The sequence below is a fragment of the Anolis carolinensis genome, chromosome 2, assembly GCF_035594765.1.
Source record: "Anolis carolinensis isolate JA03-04 chromosome 2, rAnoCar3.1.pri, whole genome shotgun sequence".
NCBI lineage: Eukaryota > Metazoa > Chordata > Lepidosauria > Squamata > Dactyloidae > Anolis > Anolis carolinensis.
The window spans coordinates 237,838,344-237,858,420 of NC_085842.1; positions in this window are offsets into that span (position 1 = coordinate 237,838,344).

Genomic DNA, 20,077 nt, shown 5'->3' on the forward strand with positions numbered 1-20,077 from the left:
AGGCAACCTGTCTTGCACTCAGATCAATAAACCATCTTGCAGAGTGTTTAGATACAGGCTCTTCTTTTTCCCTTGGAACTAGTCTACATTTAAGGGGACTCAGCACACTGTTCTCTTAATTCCAAGGTAATGAATTATTTCCCAAAGTCAGTCTGAGGTTTTATACGGCAGTGATTTCTAAATGGCAGGTCAGGGGAAACTGACAGACTGACAGAAAAGTCGATCCGGGGGCCTCGGGTTACAAAGAAATGTTCGGCTTCCAGCCCAGTAGCAATAAATAAATAAATGTGGTGATTTCAAATACAAGTAACATTCCAATTGATAGTTCCATAGAGCAGGCAATTGGGGACAGAACCCATGTGACATATGAAGGTTTTGTAAAAGAAAAATGAGGGCAAGATAGCAGCAACCTATACACACACATGCTTACAATTTGATTTTCACCCATCTACCCAGTAATATGTGGCCATTTATTTTTTTCCACCTGTGTATCAACTTCTGCATCTGAGAAGTAGTGTACTATAGTGAATTGAGTATTGGACTAAGACTCAAATCCCTCCTTGACCACAAAAGACACTGGGTGACTCTCTCAGTCTCAGAGGGAGGCAATGTCAATCCCCTTCTGGAAAAGAAATGTATTCCAAGATAATCCTGTGATGAGGCAACCATAAGGCAGAAATGGCTCAAAGGCACACTACAAAAAATAGTAGCTCTATTTCCTATGTGATATGTAGATTGCATCTACACAGCAGAATTAATGTTGTGTACATTAATTCTACACCACTTTAGCTGCCATGGCTCAATACTATGAAATCATAGGAGCTGTCGGGTTGCTGTGAGTCTTTCAGGCTGTATGGCCATGTTCCAGAAGCATTCTCTCCTGATGTTTCGCTTACATCTGTGGCAATCATCCTCAGAGGTGTGAGGTATGCTGGAAACTAGGCAATATCTGTGGAAGGTCCAGGGTGGGAGAGATAACTCCTGTCTGTTGGAGACAGGTGTGGATGTTGTAATTAATCGCCTTGATTAGCCTTTGATGGCCCTGTGGTCTCAAGGCCTGGCTTCTTCCTGTCTGGGAGAATCCTTTGTTTCGAGGTGTTTTCTGTCCCTGATTGTTTCATGTCTGGAATTTCTCTGTTTTCAGAGTGTTGTTCTTTATTTACTGTTCTGATTTTAGAGATTTTTTTAATACTGGTAGCCAGATTTTGTTCATTTTCATGGTTTTCTCCTTTCTATTGAAATTGCTCACATGCTTGTGGATTTCCATGCCTTCTCTGTGTAGTCTGACTTGATAGTTGTTAGAGTCCTCCATCATTTCTGTGTTCTTAAATAATATGTTGTGTCCAGGTCGGTTCATCAGGTGCTCTGCTCTGGCTGACTTCTCTGGTTGAGTTAGTCTGCAGTGCCTTTCATGTTCCTTGATTCGTGTTTGGGCAATGCTGTGTTTGGTGGTCCCTGTGTAGACTTGTCCACAGCTGCATAGTATACAGTAGACTTCTGCAGAGATGAGAGGATCCTTCTTGTCGTTTTACAAGGTCCTTCTCCTTTTCTAACCAAACAGTGCCGGTACCTCACCAAACTACAGCTCCCAGTATTCCATAGCAGTGAGACAAGCAGTTAAAGTGGGGTGAAACTTCATTATTCTACAGTGTAGATGCACTCTATGTTGAATATATTTAAAGTCTAACAAAATCGAATATCTACTAATATATGTGTGTGTGTGTGTGTGTGCGTGTGTGTGTGTATATATATATATATATATTAGGCTTGTCCGATCGATGGAAAAATTGTTTCAATTCTCGTTTCTAAAGTAGGGGGTGCCGGCTCTTCGATATAGAAATTATTTCTAAATGTTTCACCCAAAATTTTCGGATATTTCCGAAAATTCATAATGTTTCTAAAATGTTTCTAAAATGGCGGACGCGCATGTGCAATCGCCAAAAAACAGGAAACCAGGGGTGGACTTTTCTGGGGATCTCCTGCCCTCATTTCTTGAGCTATCCTCATCAAATTTGGTACAGTGGGAGATCACATTCAACACTCTTTGCTCAACAAATTGCAGAACATTTCCTGTCTTCTATGATTTTTGGCGAATTTTCATAACTTTTTATAATACACTATTTTTCAATATTTGAAGAAACCTGTTCCTGGTTTGAAAGTCTTATTTCCTGTTCAATTGGGTTCTTATCACTGTAAAAGTCCCTCTTCTACTTGTGTAGACTTTGGATTAGAAACGCAGCACACGCCAAGCAATGCCTTGGCAGGAGTGCCACTGTCCTTTGGAAACTATAAATGGCCTTTGAACCTTTTGATCAATGGTGCCACTGGCTGACCTTGTGATTGCAAAAATGAAACTCTGGCTGAGGACTTTGGATTAGAAATGCAGCACACGCCAAGCAGTGCCTTGACAGGATTGGCAACGTCCTTTGGAAACTATAAATTGCTGTGGACCCTCTATTGAATCAAATCAATGTCTGACTTTGTGATTGCAGAAATAAAACTCAGCCCAAGGCTTAGGAATAGAAATGGAGCGCGAGGGAAGCAATGCCTTGGCAGGAGTGCCCACGTCCTTTGGAAACTATAAATTGCTGTGGACCCTCTATTGAATCAAATCAATGTCTGACTTTGTGATTGCAGAAATAAAACTCAGCCCAAGGCTTGGGAATAGAAATGGAGCGCGAGGGAAGCAATGCCTTGGCAGGAGTGCCCACGTCCTTTAGAAACTATAAATTGCTGTGGACCCTCTATTGAATCAAATCAATGTCTGACTTTGTGATTGCAGAAATAAAACTCAGCCCAAGGCTTGGGAATAGAAATGGAGCGCGAGGGAAGCAATGCTTTGGCGGATGCCCCACGTCCTTTGGAAACTATTTCTTCCAATGTACCTTTTAGGTTTGAAAACAATGTGTGTCTTTGTGATTGCTGCAATAACACTCAGCCCGGGGGCTTGGGATTACAAACGGAGCAAACGTCCTTAGGAAACTATAATTTTCTAGTTCCCCCCTTTCAGGATTGGAAAGAAGGGCTTATGTGGTGAATGATTCCAAAAAAGAAAAAAAGAAAGGCAAAGGGTCTCCCTCAGGAGTAGGAAAGGAAAGCAAAAGCACCCCTACTGCTTACAGGGACACAGACGTCCTTTGGAAAATAAAAGTTCCCTAAAGCCAGCCACAGCAAGGACTCTGCCCCAAGCCAATTTCCCCCAAAAGAAACACAATATCGAATCAGCAACAACAGACACTCTACCCCAGTCACTTAGCCCTCTCTCCCCCAAGCAAGCAAGTAGCTTCCCAGCGCGCGCGAAACACCCTCTCTCCTCAGTATCCTAGCCCAGAATGGCTTGGCTCCGTTGCGGAGGACGTGGACGCGGAGGACGCTAGCCCCCACCTTTTTCAGCCATCGTGGAAGACTCTGATTGGCCAGGGAGCGGTAGCCATGTTAGGCTGCGCTAGGCTCCCATTCATGTTAGGTTGCAGAAACAAAAAAATAAATAAATAATATTTTTAAAAAATATTTTAAAAAAAATTTTGGAAGGAAAAAATTTAACGAAAATTTTAAGAAACAATTAGAGAATGGGCCAACGATGGTTCGAATTACATTGCCAGTTGCGCCCAGGGAAAATGTTTCAATACTCGTTTCAAAAAACGAGAACAATACGAAATAATTACGAAACGAGAATTATTACGAACATATGGACAACCCTAATATATATATATATATATATATACACACACACACACACACACACACACACACACACACACACACAGAATTAGATCTATCTACCTACAGAAACATGTATATAATTAAATAACAGAGTGGAAACTTGTGCTATTTCTCCTGTGGATAAAATGAAGTTAAACTTTTCAGCAATGTGAGCATTATTGGCTGGAATCCTATGTGCACAGATTATACTATGCACCCCACATGTTGAATGGCAAAATTACATATCTGTATGTATATTTACTCAGATGGCAGTGATAACCTCACTACTATTAGGTATACAAAAACTCTAAGCATGGTTGGGAAAGCTTGAGAAGAGACTATAACAATATACAGATGAATAGGATTGAAGAGCCAGTGGAGAACTATAACCACTGTTAGCCAGCTGACCTTTAACTAGTACAGTAGAGTCTTGTTTATCCAGCATTCTGTATTATCCAACACAGTCTGCCTTTTAGTAGTCAATGTTTTTGTAGTCAGTGTTTTCAATACATTGTGATATTTTGGTGCTAAATTTGTAAATACAATAATTACTACATAGCATTACTGCGTATTGAACTACTTTTTCTGTCAAATTTGTTGTATAGCATGATGTTTTGGTGCTTAATTTGTAAAATCATAACCTAATTTGATGTTTAATAGTCTTTTCCTTAATCCCTCCTTATTATCCAACATATTCATTTATCCAACGTTCTGCTGGCCCGTTTATGTTGGATAAGTGAGACTGTACTGTACAAACCTTTACCTTCATGATGAGGGGATGTGGGCTTATTACATGTTCTTGGGATTTTCATCTATCTCAACTCACTATAGGCTATACATGAACAAGAATAATTATATGATCACAGTATATTCAAACATTGCCAGAGGCAATACCAAGTTTCTTGCTTTGGACAAAGACTAAAAGAAAATCAGGTAGCAAGGGCAGGAACAATGAGTTGCAGCTTTCAGTCCCATATTTCCAGCAAAGCTTCCAATGTCAGATGTTGGGAAAATGAGGGAGAGTTGTAGCCATTTGTTTTTTCACTGCATATCAGTGGAAAGAGCAGTCAGTGATCCAGATTTCAGGAATGTTATTCTCTGGATATGGATCAGAAAGTGTCTGATTTGATCTGGACCCACATTGGGGCCAGATCCAAATAATTGAATCAGCCTCATAAGTAAACCAGTTGGCCTTTACATTACACCATAGACCCACATTACAGAAATGGCATGAACTATAACACTCTGTGGGATGCTTAAGAGCATGTCCCTTTGGGGGCTTTTGATTAGTTCTGGAGAGTAATTTAAAGCGATTTTACAGTGAAAGGGAGATGGAGGAACTACAGAGGGCTGGGAAATAAACTAGATAATACAATGGAAGGAGAATTGGTGACAGCCACATGAAGTCATACAGTGATCATTCAAAAGCAACTCTGCGATCCCCAGATTATTGCTGATGTGGGTGGGGAATTCTAGTTACCCATTACATTTGAGCAAGGCACTCCCTTTAATTTTGGGGTAAAGTATTTATGAGAAGTGTTCCTTGTCCCCCCTTTTTTCGTGTCAGGAGTGACTTGAGAAACTGCAAGTTGCTTCTGGCGTGAGAGAATTGGCAGTCTGCAAGGATGTTGCCCAGGGGACACCTGGATGTTTTTGCTGTTTTACCATCCTTGTGAGAGGCTTCTCTCATGTCCTCACATGGGGAGCTGGAGTTGACAGAGGGAGGTCATTTGTACTTTCCTCGGATTTGAATTGGAAACCTTCAGGTCAGCAACCCAACCTTCAAATCAGCAGTCCTGCTGGCACAAGGGTTTGACCCATTGTGCCACTGGGGACTCCTTTCCTTGACTCCTCATAAGTTGATATTTTCCTTTCAAGTAGCCAGATGTGGTCCATATTTTGCACACATGGATTTGTGTTTTGCCTTTCTGTCATTCCAGAAGATGTGAGGGTCAGTGCATTGCAAATACAATATACTACTTTGAGGTCATGACATTATTCCCCCTCATCCACCCCATTACTGCTCACATCATTTGCTCATATCAAGTAAGTACTATGAAGGAAAGTAGGGTTAGAGTTAAATTGCAGTGGGCTCATGGTATCTACTAGACGTTGGTTTTAGGACCCTACATGGTTACCAAAATCCATGGATTGTCAAGTCCCATTACATATAATGGCATAGCAAAATGATGTCCCATATATAAAATGGTAAAATCAAGGTTTATTTGGGAATATTTCTAAAAAATATTGTCAAGCCTTGGATGGCTGAATCTGTGCGTATGAAAAGCTGACTGTAAATGATATGGAAAATGTTTACTGCTCATAGATTTCATATTCAGCTTAGGTAATCTATAGAGAGGATTTTCCCCCATATTTTACATTTAGGAGCCTTTTAAAAGGTCCATCAGTGAGTGCTGAAAAACAGCAGACATCAAATCTGAGCATGTTTATGATGGCAGAGAGATGGCTGGAGTTAATCCATGGGCCTTGTTAAAATGCAGATCATTTACAATACCTATAAATAGGCTCATTGCCCAACTGTACTGCTAATCCTGATATAATTCAAAATGCTGAATTATCCAACATCTCTATTAATATTGTTACATGGAAAATAAATAGTCCCCTGTCACTTTTAAATTAGCTCCGTGAGTGGTTTCTTGTTCCAGACTTTTTAACTGTGTTATATAATTTGGATGAAACATAGTAGATTGAAAAAGAAACCTTGCTTTGACAAACATGTAGCCCAATGCTTTGAATATTTACTCAGAAGTAGACCCACACAAAAGGATTGCAATGTTATTCATTTTGCCACAATACTAAGTAAACATTTGTTGTTAATTTGTTCAGTCGCTTCCAACTCTTCGTGACCTCATGGAGCAGCCCACCCCAGAGCTTCTTGTGGGCCATCGCCAACCTCAGTTCCTTCAAGGTCAAGCCAGTCACTTCAAGGATACCATCCATCCATCTTGCCCTTGGTCAGCCTCTCTTCCCTTTTCCTTCCATTTTCCACAGCATCATGATCTTTTTCAAGCTTTCCTGTCTTTTCATATGTGGCCAAATTACTTTATCTTTGCCTTTAATATCCTTCCCTCCAGTGAGCAACCAGGCATTATTTCCTGGAGTATGAACTGGTTATAGTTAGTATGTTTCTCAATTTTTGGGATGCTATGTTTAATGTAATTAGTTGGAGTGTAATTGCATTATCAATGAAATAAGGCTTTGTTATTCAACAGTAACCCACCTCAAGCTGTGAGGAAAGGCAGGTAAGAAATCAAATCATTATTATATTTATTGTGTGTGTGTGTTTATGTGTCTTCAGGTCACTTTATGTCACTTTATGACACGTTATGTCAGAGTGGCTTTGCTAGGCACACACAGCAGAAGTTGCTGACGAGGAAGCCCTGGATAAATAACGACAGTGCAGTCTTCAGTTTTCTATCAAACGTTTACTTACGAATGGAATTCACAAGACGATACACAGCTCTCATGCAGGCACACACGGGAAGGGGCAGAGATAGGAAGTAGAGGGCTATTTATCTCATCCTCTGCTGTCTGATGCAATCCAAGTTTAACCCTTTACACACCGGCATAGTAAGCAGCACACAGTGTATGATGCAATCTCCAACACACATTGCACGACCATGACTCAATTACATTTAAACAACTCTATATACAATCATTCCCACTTCAACACGTTAATGTCATGGAGCAGTGATTCTCAACCTGGGGTCCACAGATGTTTTTGGTCTACAACTCCTGGGAATCCCAGCCAGTTTACCGGCTGTTAGGATTTTTATGAGTTGAAGGCCAAAAACATTTGAGGACCCCTGATTGAGCACCACTGTCATAGTGGGTTCTTAGGCAAGTTAATAATAGTCGTTGTTGTATGTCTTTCAGGCTGTGTGGCCAGAAGTATTCTCTCCTGACGTTTCGCCCACATTTATGGCAGGCATCCTCAGAGGTTGTGAGGTATGGAAAGGTTGTGAGGCAACCTCTGAGGATGCCTGCCATAGATGTGGGCGAAACGTCAGGAGAGAATACTTCTGGAACATGGCCACACAGCCTGAAAGACATACAACAACCCTGTGATCCTGGCCATGAAAGCCTTCGACAACACATTAATAGTAGTCCTTCATGCATTGCATTTTGAGGAAAAAAAAACCATAATGCTGTGATGTCATGAACCATGAGGTGTAATTATAACATTAACTAAAATAATGAACTGGTTTTTATTTTAGCATGCACATTCGTTTATATAAAATCCGTTTATTTAGATATAATGGAGGTTTATACAGTTGTGGGATTGGGATAGAATATAATAGGATTCTTAAAAATAGTTAAAATTAGATAAAAGACATGTAAAGAACTGGAAAAGAAGATAGGAAGAACATCAAATAGTATGGGAAGACATAACTACCAGTTTTGACATCGGATTACAAGAATGTGTTCTTTTCTGTTATAGCGGATATATGGAACTTTCAAAACTTTAGACAACGTGTGTATAATAGTCCTTGAGTTGAAGATATAGATGCAATAATTACAACAAATATAAGATTTCTCTTCCCCTCAATCTCTTTCCTCTTCTCCAGTAACACAGTAGAAATTTATATGGTTCTAATTTACTAACGGTAACCAGAGCTCCATAACAGTCATCCTCTACTTTGTTCTTCTTTTTTACTTTGTATTATTTTTTAAATGCATAATTAAAACTTATGGAAAAAACAGGATTCATAAAAATGAAATCATATCATTTTCTCTATATTTCCATAACTTGCATCCTTTTGGGTGCTATTAATTTCTATCTCAGACCTACAACTGTATAGATTTGCTTTATACCTGAGGCCTTAATAAGACTCAAATTGCTTCCAGAGAACTGGCTTTATAACCACTAAAGCTCATGCTAAAATAAAAATCAAACGGTCTTAAACCTGCTGCTACATTCCTTCCCTCCCCTTCTCTTCACTTCTTCCTTTCTATGCTGCAAAATACTACATATGACTATTTATTTGAAAACCACCACAAACTAAGGAAAATTGTTTTTGGTTATGTTGTAATCACACTGTAATGTATGGTGCACCTATGCTACATATTTATAGCAATTAAATGCAATTTTAACTCTCTCCAAAAGAATCCTGGGATTTGCAGTTGGATGGGTCCTTAGATTTCTGTGCTAAAGGGCTGTGGTTCTCCAAATTTGGTTTGTTTGGGGATTCCATAGGCTCAGAACATGGCCCTCTTCAGTAAATTATCATAAATATGTCCAGGTTTCTAAATTCTATCCTGAAAAATTGTTACAGAATCCTGCATAGGTCTTTTGTTTTGGACTAAATCCTGGAGTGGATTCATCACCCCACTGATATCATAGTCAGTGCAAACATCTTGTGATTCTTTATTTGCAGACTCCAGTGTGACAGCATGAAAGATTTGCCTTGTGACTTTATGCTTTCGAAAAGCATTTTGTTTTCCTAATTAGCAGTGCTTCAATTGGCATTGGACTCAGAAGGTTCACCCCAAGGCAGACTAATGCAAATCTAGGTTATATCGATAGGCGCATAGTGCCTACATCAAGGGAAGTCATAGTCTCATTTTGCTTTGGTCAGAAGGGCAACAAAAATGATCAAAGGTTTGGAAGTCAATTCCTATGAGGAACAGCTGAGGGACCTCCATATATTTAGCTTGGAAAAAAGAAGGCTGAAAGGGGATATGATAGCCATGTTGAAAAGATGTCACATTGTGGAGGGGGCAAGCTTATTTTCTGCTACTCTGGAGACCAGGACAAGGAACAGAGGATTCAAATTGCAGGGGAGGATGGTAGAGTGCTTCTCTGGAGGTGGGAGTGTTACGCATTCCTCATGGGAAGGGATGACTGAATGGCCCTTGTGGTGTCATCCAACTCTGTGATTCTATGATTCTTCATGTGTCTTTCACTGAAGTATCATCACTCTTGGAATCAGAATTCTTGATTGTGATTTGCCATAATGGAGAAAGATGCCTGAACAATTCAGTGGTCTTTTCTTTTGCTTAGTAATCCTATGCATATTTTTCTGGGCATTTTGAATTCTCCATGCTCTTCTCCATTGAATTCAGCTGCCCTTACTTCTGGGGAAGCCCACAAAAGATTGCTAAAGGCATAGATCAAGTCAGCCACATTCCAATATTCTGCTGGGATACGGCAGCCCAAACTACCGCTTGCCGTTTTGCCTGACCTAAGATGTAACTGGAGGGCAAGGGGGAGAAAATGTCCCCACTACTCTTTCTGCGCTAAGGTTATTGTATTCTGTGAAGAGGAAACAAGAAAAGGCATAATGTCTGACTCTGTTATTTAGGTGTAAATGTGACTAGAGGGCATAGAACTGCAAATGCCATCCCTGTCAGTAACAGAAAAAGAAGCTCGTAGCCCTGACACTGCAAACTCCCCAAGGGTTTGTTAAAGTGGGAAGAAATGTTTAAGTTCAAGCTGCTCTAACAGGCACATACATACATGCACATATCAACACATTACCTCACATCGCTTTTTGGGATGCTTATCTATGAGCAAAATAGTCCATTAGGCCAGTCATTGGGCCATTATCTGCAAATGAAACCCGGGCTCTGAAGTGAGTTCTAAATCTTTCCTTCCTTCCCTCCACACTCCCAGCCTGATTCAAAGATGAAAATGCTTTTCTTCTGGTAAAATTCCAGTTCACAGCATGCCAATGTGGCTGCATTTCAGAGCAACTGCCTTATGAAAGCAAGCAGGTAGAGGAATTGGAAAAGTAAGGGGTGGGAGGCAGGGAAGGGAAACAGTCGAGATGCAATTATGAGTGACCTTGCAATACTAAACTGGCACACTCTGCAGAATCAATAGCCAGACAAGTTTCTGTGGCAGATCCAATAAAAAGAGAAGGATGGCGTTGGTACAGGAGGGATGTAAAAGAAAGCTGGGCACGTACATTAAAGCAAAGTGGTGATAATATTACCATTCCCACTACTCTACATATGAATGTGTGAGTGTGTGTGCAGATATTTTTGAAGGATATATTTTGACTGAGGCAAAATGGCAGCTGCTGTCTCTTTGGCCAATTAAGGAGACCAAAGATGTAGTAATTATGTACTTGGCTTGTTACAAAAACTAGCAGCCTACTAGAACGTTAGGCTGCTAGTCAGCAAAGATCAGCTCACATGAGGTTTAGTATTGGGAAACAGGACTTTCTCTCTTATGGGTGCCATCAATAAATAAGCAAAATTAAGCTTTCTCAGAGTCTCTCCTCTCTCCTGGAGAAATGATGGGATTTCTTTTTTTGAAGAAAATCAAAACTGCAAATTGGCAAGCCTATTAAGCCACTTGCAAAGTGTTTGAAATATATATATGGTCTTGCACTGAAATTCTAATGTTCTATTAATATGTGGGAGATTTACGTTAGAAGTCATTCTGCCTATGTTCAGTGTCATTCGGTTTCAGATGGCTCAAAGGTTTCACAATTCTATGTTTGTCATGTAATTATATGTTCTTCTGCAGAAATTGAGTGCATGACAAATACTATATGGGGAAAACAATGCTTTTTGTTCCTTCTGAAAATAGTGGACATCTGGTTCTCACTATTTCTTAGCAGTTTGGAAGTGGATGCCCAATTAATATTTTGTGCTGTTGTGTGCCTTAAAGTCATTTTTACATGTGGAAACCTTTAGACGGACCCATCACAGCATTGTCCAGATGGGGAGGGATGTAATTGATTTTTTTAATTCTGAGAGGGTTTGACCTAACAAAGATCATCCAATGGGTTTTCTTGGCTGAGTGAAATTAGAAACCTAATGTGAGAGAGTCATCACTCAAATCATTATGCTTTGCTGATTCTTCAATATTAGTATACATTTTTAAAAAATAGCTGCAGGCGGAGCATTCACTTTTCTGGCACATAGTTCAAAGGCATACTAGTTTTATTCATTCAGGCCACTCACCATATGTTAAGGATACACTATGCAATTCCTCTTATTCCTCTTCCATCCTCATTTCCATCCTCATGATCATTCTGCAATAGGAATGGCTTCTGAGAAGGCCTTCTCCAATGTTCCAGCAGATACACTTGTGAAAGTAGGAGAATAGCTTTGAACTGATGATGACAGAAGTCTAGGGCCTGCACTTTATAACCACATTTTACCTCCCAGGGTATTTTAGACTGTTTAATTGATTTTGATAATTTTACATCCTATATGGACCAATTTGGGATTATTTTAATGGATTACAGTGTTCCCTCACTTATCACAGGGATTAGGTTCCAGGACCACCCGCAATAAGTGAAAATCCATGAAGTAGGGATGCTATATATTAATACATTATTTTAGTAGTTATACACTATTTTAAGTCTTTATCAACCAATCGTATGTTGATAAATCGCCTCCTTCTCCTCCCGTTGCTTCTTGGGCTCCTTTTTTCTCCCTTTGGCTTCTCCTTCTTCCCTTCCTTAGGTTGTAAATTGTAATTTTTAATTATTTAGAATATTCTTTTAGAGTTTATTGAACAACCACAAAAAAGCGAATCCACGAAAAGTGAACCGCAAAGTAGTGAGGGAACACTGTACTTTATATTGTTATGTTTTAACTATGATTGTAAACCACCTTGAAGAAAGGTGACATAGAATGTCCCAAATAAAGAAATGAGAGATCTTTCCCTACAAGTCTCAAAGGGGCAAATACTGTCATTCAGACAGCATGATTATGAAAAATATCTAGTTCTAATGTAACAATACTAGATAGAGCAGCAGTAACAACCCAACAACTGCAGGAAACAAATTGTTCATGTCTTTAGTCTAAGTTGCAAGACTACACTTAAAACAATTATTCCCTTTTTGGTGATTTTTAACCATTTATCATTCCATACATACTGAAAGTTACAGCTCATCAAAATGACTTGGAAATAATACCAATATGGCGCACACTGGCTATTTTCTCTGGAGGGGGGGGGGAATACATTAACACAACATGTGCATCAGTGTCTTGATATCCTAAGGAACACAAAGGCAGAGTCATTCAAATCAACTGTTGATCTCAAAAGTAAAAACAAAATCTGTGCAATTTTGACTTCCTGTTGTTTATGACAAGAAGGGCTAAGGATATAGCAGAAATGGACTACCACTAGATTATTCCTGGAACAAGAAGCTTCATATTGGCAATGAATTGTGAGTAGTTTCCCCACTGGCATTAGAAAATGGAAAGCCCCCAAATGGACTATGTCTAGCATGCTGACAGCTTTAAATCCATTGCATCCTAATCTTTATAAATCTCTAATAATCCCAGACTTATGGTCCCTTCAGTTACACCATGAAAATAGACATTATAGTACGTATGTTGTATTTTTATAACACCTGTCCTTCAATGAATATCCATGGCTCTCCTCTTCTGGGCTTCTGTTCTTATGACAAACATGCAACAATAGGTCAATAGGTCAGGCTGAGAAAAAATGACTGGCCCAAAGTTTCTTAGAGAGATTCCTTCTACACTACTTTATAAAATCCAGATTATCTTCTTTGAACTGGATTATATGGCAGTGTAGATTCATATAACCCAGTTCAAATCAAATAATCTGGATTATCTGTTTTGATAATCTGCAAGTGTAGAAAGGGCTTGAGTTTCATGGATCGGTGGGAAGTAAACCTGGCTCTTTCCAACTCCTCTCCAAGGCCCCTTCTACATTGCCATATAATCCAGACTATCAAAGCAGATGATCCACATTAACTAATATGAGTCTACAGTGCCAGTTCAATCTGGATTTATATGGCAATGTAGAAGGGGCCTAAGACGCTTAACATTATTCTAGTTCCTTGTAGCCTTTGCTTTCAATAACATACCTATATTGTCTATCAAAGAAAAGAAAACATTTCCACAGTCTTATGATCTTACTAATGTGCATCATTAAGACCTCACGTCAGCAGAGAATATTCTCCCTCATTTCTTCCTGGCTCCATTTTGGGTGGCTCTACAAGTATGGCCTGGTGGACTGGAGTGTTCATTAGACTTTGGAGACCAGTATTTGAATCCCTGTTTGATCATGAAACTCACTTTGTGACCCGGGAAAGCCACAATCTCCCACCCTCAAAGGAAGGCAATGATAGGTGTCTTCTGTACAAATCTTGCCAAGACATCCCTTGACAGATTCACCTATGGGTCACCATAAGTTGGAAATGATCTGAAGATACAACAAAGAAGTCTATTTTTTTTTCATTTTGCTCCCAGTTGGCTATCTTACAATCTTATTCTTTCTCTGAAGTCTATGGGTCCATGTTTCCTGTTCTTTGTACAATATCTGAGAAATTGTTACTGCAGTAATAATGCAACAACATTAAGATTTTATTTTAGCATCGTTTTAGTAAGAAAAATGCCATAGATTTCCAAGTTATTCTCTGGAGATGCTATTGTAAGCTTAATGGAATTGTGTGCAGAGAAATTACAACATAGGTTGATGGAAGCACACCTTTTTGATCTGAGAAATCTTTCATTTGCTAAAATAACTCTCCATCTTAAAAAGCAAATGAAAGAGGTCTGCATCGCTACTTGTACTATCCTTTACATGTAGTGATTTGATATGCAATTCTGAAATTTAAAATGAGACACAAATCAAAACTCATTCACTGTTAATTGCAATAAATGCTGGCCCTTCTGAAGAAACAAATGGAGCAATCAGTGTAATCAGTTCTGTAAATATAATTAGATGAAATTAATGTTTTTTTCAGAGATTGTTTGAAAGATCAAGGATCTAGAGATTAACATGTTTGTGAACTCCAGGAAGAAACCTTGTATTAACTGGGCAAACTATTGAAGGTGAAGGATACAAAGAAGCTTTTCGGGGTTATTTGAGGAGGCAGAACTAAGTACACAACTCTGCCTATCAAATTACTGATCTATACTCAACATTATTGTTAAATGGATATTGGTCATTTAGGGAGGCTTTCCATGCCCCCAAATTTTCAGTCAAATATAATTATTTCTCATTCTAATTCACTGGGTCTGTATATTCATCATGACATTTTGAATGCCTCATATTGCTATTTGAAAGCACTTTGACGTCCATGGCTCAATGCTATAGAATTCTAGGATTTGTAGTTTGGTGAGTCACTAGCACTCTTTGGAAGTGAAGACTAAAGACCTTGTAAAACAACTCACAGGATTCCATAGCACTGAGCCATATCAATTAAAGTGGTGTCAAACTGCATCAATTTTACAATGTATTACATTTTTACTCTGACTTTCCTCCAATGACCACTGCCAAAAATGCTCCTCAATGAAAAAGAAGTAGCAAGAAATCTTGGTTTTGAAAAATCAATCACTTTTGTTGAAAACAAATTCAATGGCCACCCCAGTCAAGTAATTTGGAAATTGGAGATCTTCCTTACATGAGACAATCAAGTGTCTTAGAGTATCCCTGCAGACTATTAATAGATTGTGAACAATAGACACTGCATTCATGACTACCAGTGGTTCATCTGGCTAGCATCTAGCTGCTTGCCTGTCTGCCTTCCTGCCTGCCTGTCTGTCTGTCTGTCTGCCTAGCTCCTTGTCACACCAGTAGACCATGCAACAACCAAAGTTCTCCTATCAACATACACTTCATTGAAATATGACATACCACAACATAACAATACATAAAAGATGAACATACTGAATCCAAGATCAAAGAAACATCTAAAATCTGTCTTATAAGGAACAATTACACATGCCAGTTGCAAAATACAGTAAGAATAACAGAGTCATTTTAATATAGTGAATATAACATTGTCCTTGGACTGAGAAGCTTTGAGTTTACTTCAAATCCCTCCTCTGTCATGGCTGCCTAGTAACCATCTCTTACTCGAACCTTGTCTTACAGAATTACTATGAGGAAAAATAGTAGAAGTCAGAATGGCGTTCTGAGCTTCTTATTTTAAAGAGAAGAACACAAATGTGTTACATAAACAAATGCTCTGATTTCCAAAATTTTGACTTTCCAGACTATTTTATTTATTTATTTACAGCATTTATATTCCGCCCTTCTCACCCCGAAGGGGACTCAGGGCGGATCACATTGCACACATAAAGGCAAACATCTGATGCCATAACATAGAACAGAGGCAGAGACAAGACGCAGGCACGGGCTGGCCTCGAACTCATGACCTCTTGGTCAGAGTGATTTGTTGCAGCTGGCTTGCTTTCCAGCCTGCGCCATAGCCCGACCTTATAGAGTTGCATAGATTATAGAGTTGCATATCTATAATCTGCTCCATACATGCAGGTGAATCAGCCAAATCTGTGAACTGTGTCCTTAAAAGCAAAGTCTTGTTTTTCAGGTAATTAATTAGCTGCACAGAGTCAACAATGAGATCTGCTTGTTCTTGGCTTGTCCATTCCAGTCCCAAAGCGAAGTATTTATGTACACATTTCTTGTGGATGAAGATGATGAAAAGCATCAATTGAGAGTTTTTGTACCTTTTAACATTTTACAGTCTTTGCCATAGTGCACCAACAAATTAAGCAATCAATTGATAAAACCAGTAATAGAAATATAGAATTCAAAGAGACCACAAGGGTCATCCATGCAGGAATACACCATCAAATATACTTCTGATAGATGGTATCCTGCTTGTGTTTAGAAAACTCCAAAGAAAGACCCACCTGAACCTTCTAAGGTTCCATATTCAACTATCAAACAATTCTTACCATCAGGGAGTTCCTCATAATTTTTATGCAGAATATCTTTTCCTATAGTTTGAATCCATTGCTCTATGTCCTTGTCTTAGGGGCAGCAGAAAACAAGCTTGCCCCATCTTCAATAAATGTCCTTCCAATATTTAAACATGGTTCTCATGACATCTTTTAACCTTCTCTTCTCTAGGTTAAACATACCCATAAGCTGCTCCATAAGGTTACCAAACTTTTACCATTTTGATTGCCCTCTCCTGGACATCTTCTAGTTTTCAATATGCTGAGAACTGGGCACAGTATTACAAATGAGCTCTGTTCAAAGTTGATCTAGGCATTATACTTCTATTGATGTAGCCTAGAATTGCCTTAGCTGTTTTATCTGCTACATCATGATGTGGAGTCATGTTCAGCTGTTGTTCTATTAAGACTCCTAGTTCCCTTTCACATGTACTATTTTTAAGGAAAGTGTCACCCACCCTTTATCTGCGCATTTCATTTTTCCCACCAGAATGTAGTACCTTACATTTATCTCTGCTGAAATTCATTTTATTAGTTTTGGATCAGCTTTCCAATCAGTTAAGGTCATTTTGAATTCTGGTCCTGTCTTCTGGGGCATTAGTTGTCCCTCCAAATTTGTTGCCAACTGCAAATTAGCATGTCTTCTGTTCCATAGTTCAATTCTTTAGTTCAAGGTGTTGAATAGGACTTAAGCCATGAATGCTGTGGGATCACTAGTCACTTTTCTCCAGGATAAGGGGAGCCATTGATAATCACCCTTTGGGTTCAGTCAGTCAAGTTTCTTTGGGATGATACTCTTATAAACTGCAGTTAATAAAAAATTTACCTTTTCCTGTAAATTCCAATGTTAAAAAGAGGTTTTTAACTAATACATCAGCAAAAAATAGTAAAATTCAATAAGTTAAAAAAAATCAGTCATACTTGGGGAGGAAAAAGGTATGTGAAAATTAAAATTCTGTACTCAAAGTCGCAGTAAAGTTATGTGATTAAAATGTATTTGTAATGAAACTTTTTAAAAAGCTATCCTCATTATATTTTCTATCTGGTATTGTCATGTTACATTAGCAGCACTCTAAATTAGTGTATTATTTGTTCTTGGTGTAATGAAGTCAGGACCTCCAACAGGTCACTCAATTTCCAGTGTCCACAGTGGAGTAATTCTCATCCTGGGAAAAAGACTTTTAAAAAGACTCATTGTTAAATATTCACAGATTTTGCCTGAGAATTTTCTTATAATGCATGTGAATAAGCCATCAGTCATTCATAAGATTCAGAAAAGTCTTTACAATGGCCTGCCTCATTTATCGATGTGTTTCCTAGTCTCTGTTGTAGAATTCTCATTTCAGGATTTTACTACTGTTTTGTTTTCTATAGAAAAAAATGTAAATTAAGTAGAATGATTCTGAATTGTAAGGTATTGTTCAAAATGTGACCAGTTGGCCCCTTTAGCATAAAGCCTCTGACCAATCGGCCAGCACAACAGTCAACTTTGTCTGAAAACAGAATGTCCACCACTTGTTTAAGTATTTAAAAGCTACTTTTCCAATTGTAATTTTCCAAAGAAATAAAACTATTGGTAAACAAATATCATTTGTTGTGAATTTTCTATGCATTTCTTCTGTCAATTTTTTTAGAGTTTAATAAAGGTTTCTTTTGAAAGGGACAATATACAAATGGTCACATTTCCCACCTGTCTTTATCACTATTCACATTTACTCATGTCTGTGAAAGTCAGTTCTATATTCAAGAGGATCTGTGCTACATCCTTTCTCCCTTGAAGAGGTGTTCTGTCCTTTGTAACATAATGCCTTTGTATTTTTGCCAAAAGCAGTTGCTTGTGGGTTTCCAGTTTGAATCAGGCAATAGAAAGTGGTGTTAATTCTTTCCTACGTGATCTCTAAGATCTTCCGGGGAGGTCCTCCTCTCGCTTCCATCTTCCTCACAGTTACAACTAGTGGGGACGAGAGAGAGGGCCTTCTCGGCTGTGGCCCCCCAGCTCTGGAACTCCCTTCCCAGGGAGATTAGGTTAGCACCCTCACTACCTTCCTTCAGGAAACAGTTAAAGACCTGGATGTTTCGGTTGGCCTTTGGTTAGACAGTCATTAGATAATTAGCCCCAGATGGTATTATTCTATCCTGTATTTTATTAGGTCCTTACTGTCTGTGCACTTAACTTATCATTCTATTCTTGCATTGCTGCTCCAGTTTCTCCACCTAAGTAGATGATAGAACTGTGCCTGGTGGTTGACTGATACTATCAACTGTTTTATTCTTGTTTTACATGGTATTACTGTTTTTATCTTTTATATTGTAAATTGTATTTATATTGTTGTTTATTTTGTCAATGTTGTTCTGGCCTTTGCCCCATGTAAGCCACCCTGAGTCCCCATGGGGAGATGGTGGCGGGGTATAAATAAAGTTGTTGTTGTTGTTATTATTATTATTATTTCCATCCACAGTGGTCTCCTTCTCCAGTCACTTCTGAAGATGATATTAATTTTGTTGGAAGGGAATACATACTGGTGCTCTTTATGTACCAGTACATTTTCCCTCTGATGCTGCTTCTACACAGTCATTTAAACTGACTCAGGATCTGGATTGAAGAAACCCATTTCCTTGTGGCATCCCTACACAGGAACCAGCTGAAATCCAGAGCAGTGGACACAAAGTTCCACTTGTGGATCAATCCAATCAAAAGAATATGCATTTACTACTTCATACACCAGGATGTGCTAATAAGAAGCAGTCTGTCCACTATGTCCAGTAAGGATCAGAACTACACAGCGGGGCACAGGAACAAAGGAAATTTAATGTTCCCATGGGAATGCCATAGTTTTATTTTCACACAGAGGTTGTTGCACCCCAAGGCACCCCGAGCACCCGGAAACCAAACCTGAGCCAATATAACACACAAGCCATTTATTGAAGCAGAATGTAATATATCTATGCACATTTAAGGTGGAAAGTCAGAGTAAGAAATAGTCCATAATATATAGTCTATTGCAATTCAGAAAGAGTTTATCAGTGTCCAATTTATAATCCACAAGTGAAGCTCGATAGCTTCCTTTAGAAATCAAAGTTTGTTCATGAAACAATAGCAGAAAACAAAGCACTGCAAATCCTCTTGAAAGGTCCCGTAGCAAAGTCAAAGAAGCAAGGTAAACAAAGCGGAGTCAATCTCGATTCAGGAACAAGGAAGTCGCAGTAACAAGGCAAGGTATACTTGGGAGTCGCGGCTCGGCACAGCTCTCCTGAAACTGGAAACTCGGCAGGGATTCAGAAGACAAGGCAAGGAGCTGGAAACTGGAACCTCTTCTGAGGAAAGGCAAAGTTGACACTGCAACAAGAATACAGTGAGCGGCACTTTTAAGGAATCCCATGCCTGAAAGATTAAGGAGTACAGGACCCCCAAAAACTTCCATTGGGAAAGTTAGCCATCCAACTTGTGAGCTAATCTTCGAGACCTTCTCACTCCCTCTTTCTTGCTTCTATCTCTAGTAACAAATTCCTTTTGATTAAACATTTCATCTTCACCCAGGTCAACACCATCTGGTGTAGGTAATGATGAAGAGACTTCGGAATGTCTGCCAATTAGTGGTTCTTCTGAAATCACCATATCAGGCAGTTGGAAGGTCATGGGGCCTCAGCCTGAAGCAGAATTGTCTGCAAAATCCTCAGCCTCATCTGTTTCTCACTCCATTTCTTG